Consider the following 26,016-nt stretch of genomic DNA (forward strand, 5'->3'; position numbering starts at 1 on the left):
CTGAGAAGCTGTTTTTCAGATGTCCCTAGACTTGGTTCCACTGCTGGAGAAATCAAAATTGAACTTAATAATAATAATAATGGATTTCTAAGGTGGTTTCATTTTAGATGTTACTGCCAGAATTATTAACATTTTTGTAAAGTATATAGCTTGTCAACTTTCATGTATACGATCATTCGTTGATTGACAGGCTTAGGGTACTCGCATCACATTAAGCCTGTTATTGTATTCGATGTAAACAACATATTCGTTATTAAAGGGTACAGATATTTGCATAATATTTTCTAAATTTTTGTAATTAACTTATTATTTGTTGCTTGCCAAATAGCTGCTTAATTAACTCTGTAACCAACCGATCAATTGTCAATAGGGGTCACATAATATGTCTTATTTCTTTGTAATTAACTTATTATTCGTTGCTTGACAAATAGCTGCTTAATTAACTCTGCTTATTAACTCTGTAACCAACCAATCCATTGTCAATAAAGGTCTCATAATATGTCTTATTTCTTTGTAATTAACTTATTATTCGTTGCTTGACAAATAGCTACTTAATTAACTCTGTTTATTAACTCTGTAACCAACCCGTCAATTATCAATAGGGGTTTGGAACCACTCCTACAAACCTAATGATTTCCGTTTTCTCTATAATCGACTGAGTATCAGTTAAATAAGAAATAATTAGAGTTCTCATGAAATTATAATTTTCAAACGCTCGATAAGTAGAGCTGCAACAATTAATATGTCGAACTTATGAATTACCTATGACCTGACACACTTAAGTAGGTATTTACGTAACATCTTACGATTTCATGAAAAAATATACCGAACTTATGAATTACCTATGACCTAAGATACTTAAGCAGGTATATACGTAACATCTTACGATTTCCTGACAAATAATATGTAGAACTCATGAATTACCTATGACCTGAAACATTTATGCAAGTATTTATATAACATCTTACAATTTCCTGAAATATGTCGAACTTATGAATTACCTATGACCTGACACACTTAAGCAGGTGTTTACGTAACATCTAACGATTTCCAGAAAGCGCGAGACAGCCCGATTTAGATTAATAATTCACAAACGTCATCTCCACTAAATTCCTCGTCTCAACACGCGTGTATTTCTAGACCAATGATAAGACTAGTTATGAGGACTCTTCACCTATCTGATACAACAGCCTTCTAGCTTACATAATGCAGAGATACAGATTAATAAGAGGGCCTCTACTTTTATAGTCTCTCTCTCTCTCTCTCTCTCTCTCTCTCTCTCTCTCTCTCTCTCTCTCTCTCTCTGTGTGTGTGTGTATATATGATCATATTCATCCACGTATCTGTACCCCTCTTATATATATATATATATATATATATATATATATATATATATATATATATATATACATATATACTCTGTGTGTGTATTTATGATTATATTTATCCACTTATCTGTACCCCTTTTATATGTATATTGTATATATATACATATTATATATATATGATATATATATATATATATATAAAACTCTGCGTGTGAATTTATGATAATACCCCATTTATCTATACCCCTCTTATGTTTATATATATATATATATATATATATATATATATATATATATATATATATATAAACACGCGTGTATTTCTAAACCATTTTGGGTCTTATAATATAACAGCTTCCAGCTTTAAAAGACGCAAAGAAAGATACATAAAATAACAAATCCTTCGTAATGTATACAGTAAGATGACAAAAGGAGAATCTTATCCTCTACTTCAACTTTATCGGAAGCTCTGAAGGACTGGAGATATATATATAAAAAAGAGTGTGAGTCGTCCGGTCTGACCTATAGAGGTGAGTTAGGAATGGTATCTGGAATGCCATTAGTTCACTCAAAATAAAAGAGAGAAAAAGACGTAGACAAATAGCTGAAGAATGATTCAGCATGGTTGGAATGGGGATTATACATATGCCCGGGCCTTCGTGAAGTACACACACGGACACACATACACACACAATATATGTATGTATTGTATATAACATATACTATATATATATATAATATATAGGATATATATGGATATATATATTCATATAATATGAAAATACATTAATAGTATATGTTATATTATATATATATAATATATATATATATATAATATATATATATATATATATATACTATATTTGTGTATGTATATATGACAAATATTATGTGTATTATAGACGAGAGAGAGAGCGAGAGAGAGAGAGAAGAGAGGAGAAGAGAGAGAGAGAGGTGATGTATGTTTTAGTAATATATGTATACTCACACCTGTATGGCAAATATTATGGGTGAGAGAGAGAGAGAGAGAGAGAGAGAGAGAGAGAGAGAGAAACAGGAGGCAAGTTGATGTAGTGTTAGTGATTTTCCGATGAGTAACGACATTACTCTGTAGTATCCATTCCAGGTACTTATTGTCAGTTCACTCTTTCTCTCTCTCTCTCTCTCTCTCTCTCTCCCTCTCTCTCTCTAGGTCGAGCAACCAACATGTGTGTCTCGATTATCGGCCCTCCCCTTATTACCAATTTATAGTTTCGTGTATAGAAATTGATCAAACTTGAAGTATTCACGATAACAGAGGTGAACACCATGAGCTGACAGCGAACAAAGAGAGAGAGAGAGAGAGAGAGAGAGAGGAGAGAGAGAGAGGCACTCATATCCAATACATGTTGTCCATGGTCCCAATGGACATATTCCGTTTAATTAAGATTCATATTCTGAAAATAAAATAATAATAATAATAATAATAATAATAATAATAATAATAATAATAATAATAATAATAATAATAATAATAATAGACTTCTATCGTAGGTCGGTTAATGATTCTTGTCTATGAGACGTTTGAGATGTCAAAGAGTTCTTGCCACGGATCTTTTAATTATGGGGGGGGAGGGGTTGGGAGGGTAGGGTGGCGGTGCTACATCTCAGTGGTATCAGTAATAGTAATGTTACTATTCCAGCAAGACCAAAATTTCCTATGAAATTACGCTCAAGCGGATCTAAAGCCTGTTTAGTATGTTAGCGTAACCACAGATACGGCAGTAAAGTTCGCATGAAACAGAATTAGAAGTCTTTGCCATCTTCTTTGTTCCCTACAATTAATTCTATATAATGGCGTCTAGTACGATCTATCTCCTGATCATTTTTAGACGAGATACACTATCAGCTGATGGCTCCGAAATCCATAAAGAAGTGGGAAAAGGCCTTCTTCCCAGCGTGGTTGTAAATGTCATATTCTAAAGTCTTCCAGTGGAAATATAATGCTTAATCAGTATGCAATTTGACCCAGTTTGAAAGGAGTGACATTTAGCTAAGAAGAAAAAAGTATTTAACGTGAAATTCGAACCATTTTAAGTAACTCGTAAGTTATTCCCAAGATGTACTCTCAAGCTGGAAACTAAACTTAGACTCAGCAAGAAAGTTATTATTTCCTGGCTCGATTAATTGAGTTGTTTATTGGTAATGGCATCCTTCAATCATGCAGCTTAAATTATCGAACAGTTATTTTGGAAGATTTTTCTTTTATGGGGCCTCTAATTTCACAAAACACGTATTCAAGGCTCGGCAAATTGTCCAAATAATGAAGGGATCTATAGTTATCATAGCTAGAACACGAATACAGACTAAGGGCTAGCAGCTCCATAAAACTGGAAGTGTTTTTTGATGGCTTAATATCTTGATATATAAACGTAATTCTTCCATAATACTGGAACGCGTTTATTTTGCTCTCCTAATAGATTGCTCAGGTACCTATTATCTCATTCCACATAACTGTCTTTTTGGATGGTTAACGTGAGAAAATATCTGTCTGTTTAAAAAGCCCTTTTTCAAAAACTACAGTAAATGGCTCTATTTAATCAAAATAGATAGCTCTAGTAAGATCTTAAAAAATGTTCTTTGGTTTCACTGTGATTTGTAACGAAGACATTCCCAGAAATGACAAAGAGTAATCAATTTAATTCTTGATAGTATTGTCTGTACTCTTAGCCGAATGAATTACAGATATATTTGCAAGAGTAGATATAAAGATGCTTTCATTTGTTGTACTAGAAATGCCACCATCAACAAAATTAATGTATAAATAATATAAAAAAGCATGAAACATTAAGGAATTACATATGTGTTTGTAAATATGCAAATTCTTTCAATTGTTGTACTAGAAATCCCACCATCAACAAAATTAGCCTATTTATATATAATTCTATAAAAACATAAAGCATTATGAAAGTAAAAGTGATCGCAATGATGAAACAAAACAAAAGTGTTAATAGTTGAGAAAAGCTAATTCTCTACATACCATAATTCACACGTCAATGACTGGGCTAACTACTGAGGCTTCATCCAGCCTTATCCAGCTAAAGTTATTAAATATATAATAAAAATTTCCATCTGCATTAGAATATAAGACTAACTATCGTGTTATTATTTTTACTCTCTTAATAGTGAAATCTGACGAACAATCTTCCGCAGAAAACGAAAACGCTTTCGTTATAACTTTAAGGAGTTTTTTCTTTTACTAATTTTGCACGGGGACTTACAACTTCCTCACTTGTTTTAGATTTCTGTTTTCTGCTTTTGTTTTCGATTATATTTTCAGTTTCATATGCAGATTTATTTATTTATTTGTGTGTTATTCATTTAATTAACATTTTAGTTTGGGGAATTGTGATGTTCCCATCCACATTTACATTCATGTTGGAAGGTGATCAATGCTCAGCCTTGTGTAAATATTGGCAGTTTCTGATTGAGTTCCACCAAATGATTAGGGTTTCTGCTTCTACCATTGATTGCTGATCTTTCAATTTACCGTAAATAATATGTCAGGAAAAATATATTAGGTTAAGTGCATTTCCTGAGAAGCAAATTGCATGACGCAGGAGTGGGGGAAGCGGGGGGGGGAGGGGGGGGGGAGATGTTCCAGGGCGTTTGGGTCAGGTTAGGTTAATTGAGGTTAGGCTGGGTTAAATGTTCTTTTACTTCTCTTACTTCGTCTCTAGATATACAATCACTCCATAAATCTTTCACCAGTTACAGAAAATAAAAATATTTATTTCTTCTTTTTTTATAGTTCTATCTTCGTAGTGATATAGATTAACTTTTGCGTTCTATAATCAATTTACTATTCTGGGGATATTTGTGTTTGTTAACCATGTTCAAAAGACTATTGACCACTGGGTTCTTAAATTTGCTTCTGAGTGGGAACATTTCTTAAAACTATTTCCCCTTAGTAGAGACTAGTTGATCACCAGCGAAATGTCCTAAAACAACGGATCCCTTGAAATGAATTATTTTGGGCTTTTTCGTTCTCTAAAGATTATACAGTAGATGCTAGGGATTCGTAAATGTTCTTTAAGATTCTGAGTTCATCTCAGACGCTCAATCAGAATTTTCTAATGAATAGAATTTGTCGTATTTTAATAACTTTTCTACTGTTGTTATAATGTGAATGATCACCTACACTAGAAAGTTCGTAAAATCTGATGTACAATTTCACAATACAACTATACAATCAATTATAGAATTCGTCCATTTACAAAATGCTTTATAAAAAAAGTAAAAAAAAATTCTCCGATTTCTATACTATTCTTTCACCAAAGCAATTCTCGATCAGCCTTAACTATCTTGCTAAGTAGACGACTCTCAGGAATAAATATTTAAAAAATCAACATAATTTGTTTATTTCTTTGTCCACTGCAGGCATCTATGGTAAGTCACTTCTTGGCTTAGAATCCAGTGAACCCAGTAGAATTGCTTTGCAAAGCATGTTTGGTTTGTCGTGTTTGAAATGCTTTTTTCTTTTCATTCTTTGGGCTTTGGAAAGATGCTTTTATTTTTTGACTGGAGGACGAGAAAAAGAAAGGGACTCATCATGTCCCTGACAGGAGTTTGACAGACGCTCGCAGGAGAAACAACGCACGGGAAGTATGTGTTCTCAGTTTACAAAGGGTAGCTTGCTTATTTATTCAGCAGATGATTCCTGATATATTCTTTTTATTGTTGTCTTCTCTGTTACATTTTTTACATTTGATGGATTTATTTTTTTTAGGAGCGTAAATTTTATTTTTTTATTTGATTTGTTGATTTCCTGATTTGTTTTCGAGTTTTTCTTTACAGTATATGGGAAAAATTACGAGAACACGTCAGTCATATATATGACGGATAGATGTCTTTACTTCATTTCCAGCTATTCTCATTGGGAAACTCTACATGAACGTTACCAGTCATACGCCGAATTTAATCCGTTAATTAAGACACCTATGAAGTTTATCGTGTAATTAATGTCTCAACAAATAATTAGCAGCAGACACGTACACCTTGTAAACAATATGACAATATGACGCCACTGAAGATCAAAAACTAAAGATTAATGACGTTCACAAATCAACCATTCTGTTCTCTGCCCTTAATAGCTGTTAAAGTAATCCCTCTATTTATGAATATATAATAGATAAGGAAAAGCTATTTTAGCTTACCGAATGGCACGGGTCCATCAGCACAAGGACATAGGGTTTCTCTCTCCTCCCAAGATTTTGTTGACACAGCAGCTGAAAAATAAGAAACAAAAGTCAGAGATAAAAGACACATATATAAATAAAATATATATATAGTATATATATAATATAAATATATATATATATATATATATATATATATATATATATATATATATATATGGCCACAGACCTAGTTGTTGTTCAACAGATTTCGGAATTACCAAAAAATCCAAGATTACAAAAAAATACAAGAAGTTACTGGCGTTATTACACCGGAACATTATTGCATTAACTTAAAACAAAATAAAGTATGAAGGAATTCTACTTCCATATAAATTCACAAACCATCAAAAATAAATCTGCTACGAGGTAAAACCTTAAATGGTGAGACGGCCATCTTTGAAGTTTTGACCACCGCACGAATCACTTCCCTGATTTTCTTAAAGCTTATTTTATCCTTTGTATCCTGGAGAGGTATTATCAACTTTCCATTAGAGTCTATTCCTCTAAAGAAAATGGACTCTCAAAAAAAGGTAAGTCTGTAAAATCCTGAAGGATGGTTCGCTTGTAAACCACCCAGGAGGTGCAATTCTATGGGTTATGTACATGATGAATTGTGTCGCAAACGTCTACGGGTTATTTACATAATATTTCACTTACTCGTTCCACAATGCTTTCCACAGGAGAGAGTCAGTAAGGTATTACCCTTTTCTTTTCATTCTTCACTGCGTGTTTATTCTCACTGTGCATGACTCTTCCGTTTAAACAGAGCACTTGTGAATCACGATTGCTGTGTTTGTGGGATGAGCATTTTCGTTTCTCATAATGTTTGGCACTGTGAATTTCACGTTTTCGTAAATAATTGACTAAGCATCGTGGCTGTCTGTTCTGTTATGTTTTATCTTGATATTAGAGATGTTGTAAGAGTTATAATAAACAATATTCTATAACTTGAAGAATATCTTTAAACTTCAGTTTTGGTTACAATTATTTTATCATCCTTCCATAATGTGCATGGTACCTTTTGTCATTGACGCAAGATTAGGCATAGGAACTGGAACATTTGAAAACTAAGAAACTTTCCTCTCAAATATCATTCATGTTTTAAAGCTATAATAAATTAAAAATAATAATCCATAGTCGTTCACATGTCTAATAGGTTTAACCGGGCTTCTTCGCCAAAGTTAAAATCATTGGATCTCAGTTTTTTTCCTTTAATAATCGTTGGATCTCAGTTTTTTCTTTAATAGTCTTCCTATCCAGTTTATTCATCTCATCTCATGTCCTCCCCCTTACCTGATTTAATGCAAACACACATACACACAGACACATACTCAAATATATATATAAAATTAAATAAAAATATAAAATATATAGATATATATATATTTATTATATACATACATACATAATATATATACACTATATACTATATAAATATTATTAATATACATTATACCTATATATATTATAATAAGATATATTGTATGTTGTGTATGTATGTATTATGTATGTAATGATGTATGTATGTATGTATGTATGTATGTATGTATATGTATATATATATATATATATATATAATATATAAATACAAATTTTACCATTTTATTCTAAAATTCGTATACTGTGAACAGCATGTTACATATACCTATATGCTTGAAAAGTTAAAATTCACAGTCATTTCGTGATTGATTAAAAACACTTTCGCCACTAATTACTTTTTCGTGGCTCTCAACATTTAAAATCAATATTGTTGCATCTTTATCAGCAACTAGTTTCTTCTATAAATCATAGCTACCTAGCATAGCTAATTGCATCCAGTGTCACAGGGTAAAGTTTAAAATAGAAGTTGTTGATATCTTATTTCAATATTCCAGATTTTCCAGATGTTTGCCATATTTCCTGGCATGTACTATTGCATTTTATATAATGAGCTATGTTCCCCACTAAACTACACTAAAATTATGCTAGATAAGATTTAAGGCTTTGTAATCTTTTAATAAAATGGATAAATTTAGTATATAATAAGTTAACTTTATACAAACCTCAACAAAGTGCCTGCTAAGATCCATATGATTATGATAGAATTAAGTCATATGGTTTTCCTGTACAAAATTAATCTTCATTATATCAGTTTGCCGTATGTTACTGAATAATGTATAATTCACTCTAAAAACAAAATATTAAAACTCCCACCAACCCTAGTTTTAATTAAAAAAACACATAAGCTATAACAATATTCCCTGTTGTCATTCAATTTATCAATCTGAAACATCTCTCTTATTCCGTACTCCCAGTCAGGAAAATATTCTTCACTTACTTACCTAGGCAATTTCATTAAAAAATTCTCATTCCTTTATTCCCCCAGTCATTAACTTTAACAAACTCTCTACTTATTTCACGAGCCATCATCTTAATCAGTTCATCAATGGGCAAATTCTAAACTTCCCCCCCACCCCAGACAAGATCATGAACTAATTCCTGACCTATATATCAAGTCATAATCCTGTACAATTCCTAAACTATTTCTCCGGTTATCACGAACAAATTCCAAACTTTTTCTCATGTCATCATGACCAAATTCCCAAACTATTTCTCCTGTTATCACGAAGAAATTCTCAAACTTTTTCTCCAATTATCACGAACAAATTCCCAACCTATTTCTCCAATTATCGTTAATGAATACCCAAACTGTTTTTCCTGTAATCATCGACAAATTCCTAAACCATTTCTCCTGTTATCACGAACAAATTCACAAACTTTTTCTCATGTTATCTTGAACAAATTCCCAGACTGTTTCTCCAATTATCACGAACAAATTCCCAAAATATTTCTCCTGTTATCATCAACTAATTCCCAAACTATTTCTCCTGTTATTTTGAACGAATTCCAAAAATATTCTCCTGTTATCAAATTCTCAAATTATCTCTCCAATTGTCCTGAACAAATTCCCAAATTATTTCTCGTATTATCATGAGCAAATTCCCAAAATATTTCTTCTATTATCACGACCAAATTCCCAAGCTATTTCTCCTGTTATCATGAACAAATTCCCAAAATATTTCACCTGTTACAATCAATAAATTCCAGAATTATTTCTCCAGTTACCATAAAGAACCTCCATCACTTATTCCCTAATATTCCATAACTCACGATCCTGAACATATAACTCACATTTCCAGCCCAGTCTTTCCCTCCCCCAAAAACATTCACCATCACGACGCCCACTGACGCTTTCCATCCCGAACCCAACAGCGAGAATGCATCAGCATTCACGTGGGCCAGGCTGGAGTCCAGATGGGCAACGCCTGCTGGGAGCTCTACTGCCTGGAACACGGCATCCAGCCGAACGGGATGCTGCACACGGATGAGGACGGGAACGAATTCAACGACGACTCGTTCAACACGTTCTTCAACGAGACCAGGAGCGGGAAGCACGTTCCCAGGGCCATCTTCGTCGACCTCGAGCCCACTGTCGTAGGTGAGGTGTTACCTCGTGGTTGTCCAATATTAAATTGTGACTTTGGAAGGGATTTGGTACGACTTGACAATTGAGGAACTTCCGGGTATACCATGTTAGCCTTGGCCTTACGCTGGTGAGGCTAAAATCATGGGAGCATACCGTTTATATTCACACAGACACACACAGACATAAAAGCACACACATTTATTTATATATATATATATATATTATATATATATATATATATATATATATATATATATATTATTATTATTATTATTATTATTATTATTATTATTATTATTATTATTATTATTATTATTATTATTATTATTATAAGAGCGTGCATTTATTTGTATGTCAGAGTTTTCATCTAATTCATGGTTACGAATACAAAAGTTGTGTGATAAGAATATAATCCTTAGGTAAAATATGTGCATTTGATCAGTTGTTATATAAAAGAGAAAGATTGTGTTAAAAAATATATAATTCATATATGTATATATATATATATTATATATATATATATACATATATATATATATATATATATATATATATATATAATATATACTATATATCGTATATTAGATACAAATACAGAGAGAGAGAGAGAGAGTTTTCATCTAATTCATCGTTATGAATACAAAAGTTGTGATAAGAATACTTATTTGGTAAAATATGTACATCTTTGTTATATAAAGAGAAAGATTGTAGGAGAGAGAGAGAGAGAGAGAGAGAGAGAGAGAGAGAGAGAGAGAGAGAGAGATGCTTTGCGAATAAATGAAAAATAAATAAAAAAAATGTAAGGACTACGAAAGAGAAAAATCGAGAAAGGAAGAGAAGAAAAATTACATACGTAAGGAGGAGAGTACGAAAATATCCTAAGGACAGAATCCATAAAGTCCATCTCACAGACGAATAACATCGAGATATCGACCTTATTAGTCATATCCGTGAATCGGAAATCGCTATTTCGAAGGAAATCGCTAGGCGGCCTTGGGATAAATCTATAATTATGTCGAAATGTACTTTACATTTGTCCTGAGCAGAGATAAAACGAACTACAGATTTATTTTTCTTATCTATTTTATTTTTTTTATTGATTTATTTATTTTTTTTTTTTTGGAAAGTGCTGGCATTTATTTTGATTTCATTTCCGTAGTTTGTGGCGATAACTATATATATATATTCTAAGATATAATATATATATATATATTTATATATATATATATATATATATATATATATATGATATGTATATATATATATTATATATATATTATATATATATATATATATTATATATATATATATATATAAACTATATATATGTATATATATATATATATATATATTTTATATATAGTATATATTATATGTATGTATTATATATAATATATATATTAATTATATATTATATATATATATAAAGCGTCGTTAATGTTAATTAAAGAAGGACTCTTCATCTTCATAAAATCATTTCTATCTGATATTTAGAAAGGGCCAAAAAATTTTAATGTGATTTATACTGTTAGAAATGCACCAAGTCTCATTAGATTTCACTCAATGGGTGATTTGTAATTGTTAAATTTTTTATGTTGGTTTAGAGTCTTTTCAGCGGTTAATTATTAATCTTTTTTTTCTATTTAACATGAATGATGTTAGAAGGTAAGGCTTTGATTAGGGATAGATTTGTCATATGTCTTTGATTAGTGATAGATTTGTCATTTGTCATATGAATAGCTAAAATGCTATGTGTCAGCTGTTAAATAAAACAATATATATAATATATATATTATATATATATATATATATATATATATATATATATATGTATATTGTATAAATATATATATATAAATATATATATATATATATATATATATATATATATGTGTATGTATATATATATATATATATATTATATATATATGAGTATATATATAATAATATATCAATATAATTATATATATATATATATATTTACATATACATATATATATCAAATATATATATTATATATATATATATATATTATTATATATATAATATATTATATATATATATAATATATATATTACTTCATATTATATATATATATATATATAATATAATATATATATTCATATATATATATATATATAATATGAATTATATATATATATATATATAATATATATATATAATATATTATATATAACATATTTACATACATATTATATATTCATATATATTATACATATATATATGAATATATAGGTATATACATTGATTAGTATATTCAGATAGATATAGTAGTATATAGTAGTTAGTGAAATATATATTATATTAATATTTACATTATATCCTAGTATATAATCGATATATTGTTATATACATAGTTACATTATAGGTCGGCATAATAATATATTCATAATATATATACAATTATTATAATAATAATATATAATTATATAAGTTTTATTTTAACAGCTGACAACATAGCATTTGAGCTTATTCATACCTATTTCATTAACAAAATTATGAACAAACGTCTATCCATAATCCAAAGCCTTACATTTTCTAACATCATTCATGTGGTTAAATAAGGACAAAAAAAGAATAAAATAACAAATTAAACCTGAAAAGACTCTAAACCAACATAAAAAAAATTTAACAGACTACAAATCACCTATGAGGGTGAAAAGCTGATGGGATGGGATGCTGATTTCTAACAACAGTCTAAATCACATTAAAAAAAAATCTGGCCCTTTGCTAAGTATCAGATCGAAGTGATTTTATGAAGATGAAGAGAGTCCTTCTTTAACATTAACGACAGCTATTCTTACGTACCGAGAATGTCACCTGAGAATGTCGTACGTGGTTCGATAGGCAGGACCTATTTCCGGCCAGGAGACGAAAGGCCACACGGCCTTTATCGTCTACGGATGCTGGGAAGTCTTCCTTTCTTTCTCATGGCAGAGTTTTTTGTTCAGGAGATGGCTATTTTTATTTTTTTCAAAGGTCATCTTTGGAAGCAAGTTACTTTTCTTATTCTTGTTCGTCTTCATCTTGGATTCATTTTCATTATTATTATTATTATTATTATTATTATTATTATTATTATTATTATTATTATTATTATTATTATTATTATTATTATTATTAGGTACACTATCTCGGATGCATTATTCCGCTCCAAGCCAATAGAGGGGAGGACCCTCCAATCCCCCCCCCCCCCCCCAACCAAACTTTGACAACCTGTTAAAAATCACCAGAATTTATTTAATTATTTATTTATTATTTTTATTATTATATTATTATTATTATTATTATTATTATTATTATTATTATTATTAAACATCAGTAAATTGATAGCTAAATGTATTGACAATCTGCATTTAATTTTCGAAAAAAAATCAAAGCAATGGGTGTGGCTCTTAAGATTAAAGATGAAATAACTAGATTTATAATTAGTGAAATAAATAAAAGCTAAATAAATTAACTAATGGTCCTATAAATCAATTTAAAAAATAGTAAATAGAAGAATAATTTAAAAATTCCAACTTAGCAACCCGTCAAATTCTCAACAGAGATATCGATTTCTTCTTGCGTCAACCACTTTTTCCTTTCCCCCTTGTTTTTGTATAATATATATTACCATTATCTCATCATTTCTCACTCAACGATTCCATCTGGTGCCAAATATTCGTCTTACAGCCTCATACTAATATCGGCCTAATAAATATTTCCCTTATTGTAAAATTCCTCACGCAACGAATCCATCTGACCCCAATATTCATCTTGGAGCCTCATACTAATATCCGCCTATAAATATTTCCCTTAATGTATAAATCCTCACTCTACGAAGCCATCCAACACCTAATATTTATCTTAGAGTTTTATGTTAATATCGACCGAATAAATATTTTCCTTATTGTATAAATCCTCACTTTACGAAGCCAGCTAACACCAAATATTCATCTTAAGAGTCTCATACCAATATCGACCTAATAAATATTTCCCTTATTGTATAAATCCTCACTCTACGAAGCCATCCAACACCTAATATTTATCTTAGAGCCTTATGCTAATATCGACCTATTAAATAGTTTCCTTATTGTATAAATCCTTATTTTACGAAGCCATCTAACACCAAATATTCATCTTAGAGTTTCATACTAATATCGACCTAATAAATATTTCCCTTATTGTATAACTCCTCACTCTACGAATCCATCCGACACCAAATATTCGTCTTGGAGCCTCATACTAATATCGACGGAATCCACTAAGTAAATATCATTGACATACCATGATTCATTCAAGTATTCCAATGCAGACCAGTATTAGACTAATGTCTATTTGATATCCCTGCATTAATCAGTCTGGCCATTGGCTGATTTGGCTGTCTTAGCCTTTCGCCATATTCAACCTGAAGACGACCTGTATTGGACATCAATTCTATTGAATATCTGATGGTAAAGACTCGACCTCGTTAATCCTCTCTCCTGTTATTACTTTAGTCTCAATATTTCTAATTGTTTTAGATTGACGAAGCCTCACACACAGAGACACACACACACATACATACGACTTACTTCATTGTTTTCATTTTTCCATTTTTTTCTATGTAGATTCACAATCTCTCAGCTTGTTTACTGGGAGCATCTAACAATAATAATAATAATAATAATAATAATAATAATAATAATAATAATAATAATAATAATAATAATAATAATAATAATAGTTTTGTGTGATATGCAATGTATTTTATCATATGCAGTTGCATCATTATTATTATTATTATTATTATTATTATTAATTATTATTGATTAATTATTATATTATTAAAATAATAATAATTAAAATCAACAATAATAATTAAAAAATAATAATAATAATAATAATAATAATAATGATAATAATAAAATATAATAATAATAATAATAATAATAATAATGAATAATAATAATAATAATAATTTCATATGGATAGACCTTACACTTCATCATATGCAGATTATAGTTATTATTATTAAAAATTAATAATAATAATAATAATAATAATAATAATAATAATAATAATAATAATAATAATTCATATGGAACTACCTTGCATTTCATTATATACAATTATTATTATTATTATTATTTTTTTATCACGTCCTCTAATTCGACTGGGTGGTATTTATAGTGTGGGGTTCCGGGTTGCATCCTGCCTCCTTAGGAAGTCCATCACTTTTCTTACTGTGTGCCGTTTCTAGAATCACACTCTTCTGCATTAGTCCTGCAGCTACTTCAGCCTCTAGCTTTTCCAGATTCCTTTTCAGGGATCTTGGGATCGTGCCTATTGTTCCTATGATAATGGGTACAATTTCCACTGGCATATCCCATATCCTTCTTATTTCTATTTTCAAATCTTGATACCTATCCATTTTTTCCCTTTCTTTCTCTTCAACTCTGGTGTCCCATGGTATTGCGACATCAATGAGTGATGCTTTCTTCTTGATTTTGTCAATCAACGTCACGTCTGGTCTATTTGCGCGTATCACCATATCTGTTCTGATACCATAGTCCCATTGCCTGATCGTTTTCTATCACTCCCTCAGGTTGGTGCTCGTACCACTTATTACTGCAAGGTAGCTGGTGTTTCTTGCACAGGCTCCAGTGGAGGGCTTTTGCTACTGAATCATGCCTCTTTTTGTACTGGTTCTGTTCAAGTGGTTTATGGTTTCATTTTTCGTATTGCACTTCCTACATATGGGAGAGATGTTATTTCCATCTATCGTTCTTTGAACATATTTGGTTCTTAGGGCCTGATTTTGTGCCGCTGTTATCATTCCTTCAGTTTCCTTCTTGAGCTCTCCCCTCTATAGCCATTGCCACGTGTCATCGCTGGCTAGTTCTTTAGTCTGTCTCATGTATTGTCTGTTATGCCATTCCTCTGTTCTGCTTGTCTTTCTCCTGTCTCTGTATATTTCTGGGTCTTCGTCTACTTTTATCAGTCCTTCCCATGCACTCTTGAGCCACTCGTCTTCACAGGTCTTCATATATTGCCCAGTGCTCTGTTCTCGATGTTGACGCAGTCCTCTATGCTTAGTAGTCCCCTCCCTCCTTATTTTCATGTTATGTATAGTCTGTCCGTATTTGCTCTTGGGTGTAGTGCTTTGTGTATTGTCATATGTTTCCTCGTTTTCTGGTCTATGCTGCGAAGTTCTGCCTTCGTCCATTGCACAATTCCTGCGCTGTATCTGATTACTGGCACTGCCCATGTGTTTATGGCTTTTATCATATTTCCGGCGTTGAGTTTTGACTTGAGTATCGCCTTGAGTCTCTCCAAATATTCTTTCCTGATCGTGTCCTTCATCTCTTGGTGGTTTATATCCCCTCCTTCCATTATTCCCAGGTATTTGTATCCCGTCTTATCTATGTGTTTGATGTTGTTCCCATCTGGTAGCTTTATCTCTTCAGTCCTTGTTAATTTGCCCTTTTGTATGTTGACTAAGGCACATTTTTCTATTCCAAACTCCATCCTGATGTCCCCAGATACAATCCTTACAGTCTGGGTTAAGGTATCTATTTCCTTGATGCTCTTACCATACAGCTTGATGTCGTCCATGAACATCAGATGGTTAATTCTGTTGCCTTTTTTCTTGAGGTGGTACCCGGCATCCATCTTCTGTAGTACTTTTGTCATGGGAATCATGGCTACTACGAAGAGTAGTGGGGACAGTGAGTCGCCCTGGAAGATCCCTCTCCTGATATTAACCTCTGCTAGTCTTATTCCAGAGCTTGTAAGTATTGTATTCCAGTTGCGCATTGTATTTTTGAGGAAGCTGATGGTATTTTCCTCTGCCCCATATATTTTCAGGCATTCTATTTAGCCATGTGTGTGGTACCATGTCGAAGGCTTTCTTATAGTCTATCCATGCCATGCTTAGGTTAGTTTTCCTTCTCTTACTGTTCTTCATTACCATTTTGTCTATCAGGAGCTGGTCTTTTGTGCCCCTACACTTCCTTCCGCAGCCTTTCTGTTGTTGGGGGATGGTGTTTGTCTCCTCTAGGTAGTTGCATAGCCTTTCGCTGATGATACCTGTTAGTAACTTCCACATTATTGGTAGGCAGGTGATGGGCCTGTAGTTACTGGCTATATTTCCTTTACTCTTGTCTTTCTGGACTAAAGATATTCTTCCTGTGGTCATCCATTTGGGCACATGGTGATTTGTGATACAATGTTGGAGTTGTTCTGCTATTCTTGGGTGTAGGGCCTTGAAGTCTTTGAGCCAGTATCCATGGACTTCATCGGGACCTGGGGCTTTCCAGTTGGGCATTTTCTTTAGTTGGTGTCTGACTGTGTCTGTCGTGATGTCAGTGAATCTTTGTTTTATTCTCCCTGTTTCTTCTTCCTTGACTTCCTGGAGCCATGTTGCATGTTTGTTGTGTGATACCGGATTGCTCCAGATGTTTTCCCAGAGTCTCTTACTTGGTTCGGCTTCAGGAATTTCTTGGTGGTTGTCTTCCCCTCCTAGTTGGCTGTATAGTCTTTTCTGGTTGGTTCCGAATAGTTTGTTCTGTTGGTATCTCTTATTCCTGTTCATGTACCATTGGATCTTATGTGCTTTGGCCTTAAGCCTCTGTTTTACATCTCCTATTGTGTTGTTTAGTCCCCTCTCCTGTACTTTATATTTCTCGTTCAGTTCCTCCCTTGTTTTCTTGCTTCTTAGCCTTTTTTCTGCCATCTCTTCCAGTTTACTCAAGTCAGATCTCATCACCATGATTTGCTTTTCCAGGCGACTTTTCCAAGGCGGTTGCTGATTTGGTTTCTGTTGGGTTGGTTGTGCTGGTGGTGTTGGTGTTCGAATCCCCATCAGTTCTGCTACTAATCTTGCTCCTGCATATGTCAAGTTATTTGTTTTCTGTGATATTGGTGGTGTGTATTAGTCTCATTATTTCATTGACCTCACTTGTTTTCTCCCTTAATTTCTTGGTGTTGTAGGCTTTCATGGAGGGGATCTTTGTTCTCTCTGTAACTTTATTATTATTATCTGTATTATTATTATTATTATTATTATTATTATTATTATTATTATTATTATTATTATTATTATTATTATATAGTCATGAATACCATACCTTCCTTCGACGAGACTAGAATGGGGCCACTGACCACGTAACCCTTTACATGTAAAAAAAAATATATATTTTCGTCGAGCCGCTGTCATTAACGGTGGTATGGGGACAATGGTTAAGGATAATACTCTGGAGAATATTAGTCATTATACTGCTAAATTAATCCACGCGCAGTCACTTTATATCAGTCATGTGATACTGGGGTAAGAAGGCAATGTATGATCATTTTGATAGCATTAAAGATGTGGATGAAATGTGACCGTATTCTTGAGTGTTAATCTTGATGTATTGTTATGTGACAGATGAAATTTTCAAGTTTTATGAAGAATACTTTCCTCATTATCAGATACTGACCAATAGTTTTTTTTTTTTTTACATATTTTAGTTTAACCAGACCACTGAGCTGATTAACAGCTCTTCTAGGGATGGCCCGAAGGATTAGATATTTTTACGTGGCTAGGAACCAATTGGTCACCTAGCAACGGGACCTACAGCTTATTGTGGGATCCGAACCACACTATATCGAGAAATGAACTTCTATCACCAGAAATAAATTCTCTGATTCCGCGTTGGCCGAGCCGGGAATTGGCAGCCCAGCTCGAAAACCAGATTTACATACATAAAATGGTCTTATTTCATCCACGTCCTAAAAGAATGCCATCGTATTTCATGTAACAGAACAGAATAGAATACAGTGTAAGGCCAGTCCAAGAGCTGGGACCTATGAGGTCATCCAGCGCTGAAGCGGAAATTGAGAGTATAAAGGTTTGAAAGGCGTGACAGGAGGAAAAACTCAAAGCAGTTGCACCATTAAAAAAGTGTTAGGTAAGATGGAAGAAAGAGAATATGAGCTGAGGTACAGTAAAAAGGAATGAAAGGGGTTGCATCCAGGTGCCTAAGGGACTCTGCAAAGAACCTTAAGTAATGCCCTACAGTCACCGCATAAGGTGCACTGACGGCACTACACTCCTACGGAGATCGTTTTTCATAGTCTACAGTATCAACGGTGATATTAACATTGACAAAAGTGACATTTTTTATCACACGGACCAAACATAAAAATACAACAACGAGAATTATAACAGAGAAAAGCATTTCAGCTCACCATGTGACCTGCTAGCACAGATTACCCTCCAAAGGCATTTCCCTAATGAGTGGTAACCCGGGTAAACAACCCTTCCGTGGAATCAGCAGTGACGTGTCCTTAGCACTAACTAATATAGCATACTTCGGTAACCAAGACAGACACACAAACATAGTAGAGGCAGTCACAGCAGCAGCACCGCATGAATACTTCAATCCCTTCAACCCCCCGAGTGCGAATGGTTTCAGTCACGCTAAGGTAATTGCCCAACCCACCCACCTCCTCCCCCTCCCCGCCCAGCCCCACTCTGAGAGGTCCTGAGTCCCCCCATATCCAGTTTATCGTCTCGTATCTACTTCCCCTTATTTACTGGTGGTGAAAACAGGATGAAAAATGTCCGTCATGACTAAAATATAGTGAGTTCGAATTGTTTTCAAGCGAAGGCTCCTCCAGTCCCTCCTTCCTTCCCAAATTTCTTATCCCCCCTCCCCCTCCGCCGGCCTCCCTTCGACGAGCCGACTGACCAAGGTCACGTGACCTACTTCGATGTATGCGTGTATGAGCGTTTGTTATTCAGCGGCGACTGGCGCGTGTAGGTAGCACAGTCACCTGAAAGGTATTTGCTTTGAGCAGTTTTACCTGTTTGCAGAAATCATGCGAACCACTTTCTTCTTTTTTTTATTTTTTTTTTATTCTTGCAAAGCCACTGCAAAGACGTAAATAGTTTGGATTCAGGAATGCGTTAAAGGTGACAGATGATGACTGGAGCCACATACCTACGTCAAGCTCGTGAACGTCATGTACGATTATTCCCCCCTTACAATTAAGAGTAAATAAATGCCTTGTTGATTTACATGGAGGTTCCCTTAGTAGGTAAATTGCGTCCAATCTAATTGGCCGGAAGGGGACGCTTATCTAGGGTAATTGCAGAAGCACGCAATGATCAACTCTGTTGGGTTTGTGCCTTGTGCAGAATACACAGAATACACCATACAATTTAGGCCAAAGGCGAAGCGCTGGGACCTATGAGGTCATTTTATTGTATGTGTGGAGTTTTCACGTTGCATGGAACCAGTGGTTATTCAGCAACGGGACCAACGGCTTTACGTGACTTCCGAACCACATCGAGATTCGTGAATTTCTACCACCAGAAATACTACACATCTCTAACACCTCAGTGGAATGCCCGAGAATCGAACTCGCGACTGCCGAGGTGCCAGGCCAAGACCATATCGATCACGCCACTGAGGCGCTGAGGTTATTTTAGCCCTGGAACTGAAGAGGGCTGAGGAAAGTAGGATGGAAGACAGAGAATATGAACGGAGGTATAGTAAAAGGAATTGAAGTGGTTGCAGCTACAGGGCCGAAGGGACGCTGCCAAGCACCTTGAGTAATACCACTGTAGGCACTACCCCTCCCACCCCCCAAACCTTACGGAGGTGTCTCGTATAAATCAATGCTAGGTTTTATTTTTTCTGATTTTATTTTTTTTTTATTATTATTTTTATTTTTTTTTTTTTTGCCCATACTGCCACACCAGAAACCACCAGTGATGATAATAATAATAAATTCCACGTGTGTCTTCCAGGAACTTCAACTATGAGAAGTTTTGGAATATGGATATCTTTTGCTTCGTTGGAATGTAAGATTTCAACTCACGTTGACCGATTCCTTGCAACGAAAACAGGATCACTAGAATAAGTCGTCATCAATAAGTTAAAAGGGTCATATATCTCCTCGCATATTCGTCTTTTGGATATTCAAATTTATAATATATGGAATTAGAAAAAAAAACATTTACATTCCATCTTGCTGCGCGGTTGAACAGTTATGTCCTCATTTTTAATTTAACAAAAAAATCAAAATCAAAATAAAGTTGGTCACAAATATCCGTGACACAGTTTTCGAAACCAGTTAGATTCAAGTCCAGTCTTCAAAATTCTATTCTTATTTTATTTTCACCTATTTTTTCTTTAAATTGCGGAACATAAATCGTCAAAAAAATTGAAATTACATTCTCAAATTCATTTCTATAAAGATTGTGACCAAACCAAAAATTTTCTAGCTATTCCTGTAGTTCAATTCTTGAAGTAAATAGATTTATGTCCAGTCTTCAAAATTCTATTTTTATTTTATTGTCACTAATTTTTTTTCAATTTCGGAATATATATCGTTCAAAATTGACATTACAATGTCAAAATCATTTCTGCAAAGAATGTGACCATACCAATTTTCTAGCTATTCCTGTACTAGTTCAATTCTTGAAGTGAATTGCCATAATATACATAATATACACATAATATACACTTTAGCACTAAACTTTGATACAATTGACCTACTCTTGGTTAGATAGATCTGGAAATAGAAACCTTTCCTATTGATTGGTCGGTTAGTGCAAAACAGAAGCACGAGACTGAAGTCTGTCTGAGACGATAAAAATAGGACCATTAACTAAACGGCTGACCTTTTGGTAGATGTTCCAGTAATATTATCACGGACTATTTTTTCTCTGAGAGAGAGAGAGAGAGAGAGAGAGAGAGAGAGAGAGAGAGAGGAGGGAGAGAGAGAGAGAGAGAGAGAGAGAGAGGGGGGGGGGCTAGAAATAAGAAATAAGTTAGATGGGGACATGAGAATGAAAATAGAAAAGTTACGAAAATTATAATAATCAAATGCTATCACAAACCAGATTGTCATTTTAGCGTTTAAACTCTAACTTGGCATTACTTGCAGGGCAGTCAATCTGTTTGTTAGTTTGGTAATACATTTCTACTCATTATACGCAGCTGCAGAATATAACTAAGTACTGTATTCTTACTCTTGCAAAATATGCTGATATAATTTCAGTTTTCATTGCTCCCTGTAATATTCTTATAATATTCCTTTTATCCATATTTTTGGCTTCTCCGAGACTATTGATTTCTACAATAATGCGTTGCTACCGTCACAATTACCAGCAGAATCTAAATAAATATTGTACACTTACTTTTTCCAACAGTGCTGATATGAATTTCATTCTTACATTTCTCTTAGGAATATCTTATAATTTTCATTTCATTCAGTCTCTAAAAAAATGAATAAATATTTATTTCTCCCATTTTCTATTTTGTGGGTTACCTAAATCAAAGAAAAAAAAATATGATTTATGATGATACTGAATTTTTCCTTTTTTTAAAGATAAAGTTATTCATTTTTATAATATTCATTTCATTCACATAGTTCGTTTCTCCAAGTTTATCAGTCTAAAAAAAATGACTAAATATTTATTTTTCCCAACTTCTATTTTGTGGCCCAAATAAACCAAAAAATAATTATGATTTATTTAGATACTGAATTTTTCCCCTTTTTTTAAAGATGAGGTTATTCGCGTATCATGAAACGACGGAAACGGGGATTTGGCAGATGATTTAAAGTAAAACGCTGATTTATGATGATACCTCAAAGTCTTATGGTAAAAGCAGCCTTAGATCAACCTTCCTTTCCGTAATAAACCTGGCTTTCATGTCTTGCGTTTTCCGCGATAGTATGATCTACCAAAAAGGTTGGCAGTCTTAATCTTACCGTATGGAATTATAGCCTATTCAGGACTAAAAAAAAAAATTATGTTATATATATATATATTTTTAATCCGGGTTGCCTGAAAATTTATCATAAATAGTACACAGTATTCTGTTTGTTAATACATTTATCTATATAATATTCTTAGTGAGGTACTGGTGAATAATGTAACTAATATATAATTGGAATAACATATAGCCTGATACAGTGATCAGGTATAGTTACAAATATTATAAACTTTCTTGTCATTTCGATGCAGAATAATAATAATAATAATAATAATAATAATAATAATAATAATAATAATAATAATAATAATAATAATAATAATAATAATAATAATAATAATAACACGTACTTATTACCTAAGGAACCAACATCGTAAAAAGTCCATAATCCAAAAATGCACAAGAATTAAAGATGAATGAAGATATATCTGGCATTTGAATAAGAAAAGTTGACCTAATATTTTGACAAAGCATAGGAAACACACGTAATTTCTTCCCTCTATGAACATATCAGCTTCACCGTTTAAGCATTCAAAATCATGAGTGACCTCCATTATAACCCCCGTAAGAATTGAATTCTTGTATAATTAGCGCACTCCCAGAGGTACTTATCCAACCCGTCGCGTGATTTGCCAATCGCTCGTAATAGTTTTAATAGTGGGCAAGCTATTAGTAGGAAAATTCACGAAGCATGAAAAAAAAAGCTTTAAAAAGCATATTATAGGCTCATAATACCAGTCATAGTTGTAATGAATTTGGTAGATTTCACAGGAAACTAAAATTCCTTCTAAAATGAGGGAAAATTATTTCCTGCATCAAATCGAGATGATTAAAATTTGTTAATGATTAAAATTTTTTTTTTAGAAAATTCTGATCAAAGTTGCGAATATTTCTCGACTATTGGTAATTTCTCGTATTTTTTTCCTGGGCATCTTTATAGTTTTAGTAATAAATATTTCATGAACTTCATACATCTCTACTAATATTTATTAAGACATAATCTGGTGGAACCTGAGGCAAATTACGTCATAGTATTTCTTGAGAATGGTTGTAGTCACAAAAAATATTTATGAATATATACAAATATAAACATGTGGGTTTATATATAATACATATATATCTTTATATACATATATTAGTGTATATATGTAATTATACATATACACACATACATATACATACATATTTACATATATATATATCATATATATGATTATTATATATTAATAATATATATATATATATATTATTATATATATATATTTAATTTACATTTCATTTCACTTCAAAATAGCCTTTATCATACATCAAATATCCTGAAATTCCCTAAATATCTTCGCAATCACGACTACTTATTCCCTTCCTACAATATCAATCTTAATGTCTATCATATTTTCCCCTCATTACCTCCTGAAAGATCTAACTATATCAAGTACCTTTTTTTCCACAGACGAAGTGCGCACGGGAACATACAAGACCTCTTCGCCCCAAACAACCTCATCACAGGAAAGGAGGACGCAGCGAATAACTACGCCCGAGGCCACTATACTATTGGTGAGCGATTCTGTCAGCTAGAGAATGGAGAGAGAGAGAGAGAGAGAGAGAGAGAGAGAGAGAGAGATGGTTTTGAGAACTTACTAGGCATGCTTTCCTCAGACTCTGGCTGAGCAGAGAGCGAGAGAGAGAGAGAGAGCGAGAGAGAGAGGAGAGAGAGAGGAGAGACTTACCTTACAGACCCTTACATCTTGTTCGGTTTTGCCCCAGGTCCCTCAGTGTGAGGGCACCTCTAATGTCTACCAGAGAGTTGCTAGTTACATCTTCCGGTATATTTTGCATCTTCCAATCTTGGATGGTCTGGGATGCAGTTTAGATATTTGTCGAGCTTATTCTTAAACACATCTACGCTCACCTCCTGATATATTCCTCAGATGAGCTGGCAACGCATTGAATAGACGCTGCATTATCGATGCTGGTGCGTATGTGGATTAATGTCCTGTGTGCATTTCCTTATTTTTCCTGGTATATTTTTGGCACTATTAATCTACCTCTGCTTGCTCTTTCTGATATTTTTAGTTCCATGATATTTTCTGCTATTCCTTCTATCTGTTTCCATGCCTGAATTATCATGTAGCGTTCTCTTCTCCTTTCCAGACTATATAATTTTAAGAATTGTAGTCTTTCCCAGTAGTCTAGGTCCTTAACTTCTTCTATTCTAGCTGTAAACAAAGGACCTTTGTACACTCTCTATTTGTGCAATATCCTTTGATAGTGTGGGTACCATATCATATTGCAATATTCAAGTGGACTACGAACATATGTTTTATAAAGCATAATCATGTGTTCAGCTTTTCTTTGTTTTGAAGTGCCGTAACAACATTCCCATTTTTTGCTTTACATTTTGCCAACAGAGTTGCTATTTGATCATTGCATAACATGTTCCTATTCATCATCACACCAAGGTCTTTAACTGCTTCCTTATTTGTGATGGTCTCATTATTAGGTCCCTTATATGCATATAGCTTTCTTTCTCTGTCTCCATAATTTATTGATTCAAATTTATCAGAGTTAAATACCATCCATTTATTTTCCTCTGCCCAATCATATACTTTGTTAAGGTCTCTTTGTAGAGCGTTCCTATCTTCATCACAAGTAATTTCTCTACTTATTCTTGTGTCATCTGCGAAACTACTCACTACCGAATCCTTAACATTATTGTCCTATGTCTTCAATCATAATAACAAACAGTATTGCAGCTAACAACCGTACCTTGCGGCAACACCGGATATTACCTTGGCTTCATCCGATTTCTCGTCGTTGCAATAACTATCTGTTTTTCTGTTGTGTAAAAATTCTTTTAACCATCTTCCTACTTTTATCACGATATTGTGTTTTCTAATTTTCTTCGCTAATATATTATGGTCTACTTTTATCAAAAGCTTTTGCAAAGTCTTAAATAAAACCACATCTGTTTCATTTCCGCTTTTCATATTTTTGAATATGTTTTCACGTGGACTAACAGTTGGGTTTGTGTACTTTTTCCGGGTACGAAACCATATGTCCTTTATTAAACAAATTATTTTTATTAAATGTTTCATAATATTTTCTCATTACCCTTTCATACACTTTCATTATAGTGCTGTTAGACTCACAGGCCTATAATTACTTGCCTCTAGTCTTGATCCACTTTTGAAAGTAGGGGTAATATACGCTAATTTGTGCTCATCATATATCTTGCCTGTATCTAC

At 33.1% G+C, this 26,016-nt stretch overlaps 1 pseudogene; it reads left to right on the forward strand.

The window, feature by feature from the left end:
* LOC135203060 (tubulin alpha chain-like) overlaps window positions 1–26,016 on the forward strand; it is a 121,461-nt pseudogene that overhangs the window by 77,179 nt on the left and 18,266 nt on the right.

Source organism: Macrobrachium nipponense, chromosome 33 (genome assembly GCF_015104395.2).
Source record: "Macrobrachium nipponense isolate FS-2020 chromosome 33, ASM1510439v2, whole genome shotgun sequence".
Classification (NCBI taxonomy): domain Eukaryota; kingdom Metazoa; phylum Arthropoda; class Malacostraca; order Decapoda; family Palaemonidae; genus Macrobrachium; species Macrobrachium nipponense.